At 40.0% G+C, this 250-nt stretch overlaps 1 protein-coding gene across 1 annotated transcript in view; it reads left to right on the top strand.

Annotated features, from left to right (window-relative positions):
- LOC107678347 (serine protease HTRA1B) overlaps positions 1-250 on the top strand; it is a 41,450-nt gene that overhangs the window by 35,006 nt on the left and 6,194 nt on the right. The window lies entirely within an intron of this gene.

The following is a 250-nucleotide window of genomic DNA, read 5'->3' as shown; positions in this document are numbered from 1 at the left end:
TTCTATCAAACCTCTACAATTAATCCAAAATGCCGCTGCAAGATTAATCTTTAATGAGCCGAAAAGAATGCAAGTCACACCTCTGTTCATCAATTTGGACTGGCTACCAATATCTGCTCGCATAAAATTCAAGGCATTAATGTTTGCCTACAAAACCACCACTGGCTCTGCACCGATTTACCTAAATTCATTACTTCAGAGTTATGTGCCCTCTAGAAGCTTGCGTTCTGCAAGTGAACGGCGTATTATT

The sequence above is a fragment of the Sinocyclocheilus anshuiensis genome, unplaced genomic scaffold, assembly GCF_001515605.1.
Source record: "Sinocyclocheilus anshuiensis isolate Anshui unplaced genomic scaffold, SAMN03320099.WGS_v1.1 scaffold1034, whole genome shotgun sequence".
NCBI lineage: Eukaryota > Metazoa > Chordata > Actinopteri > Cypriniformes > Cyprinidae > Sinocyclocheilus > Sinocyclocheilus anshuiensis.
The sequence above is the reverse complement of the archived record's forward strand: the minus strand, read 5'-3'. Positions and strand labels throughout refer to the sequence as shown.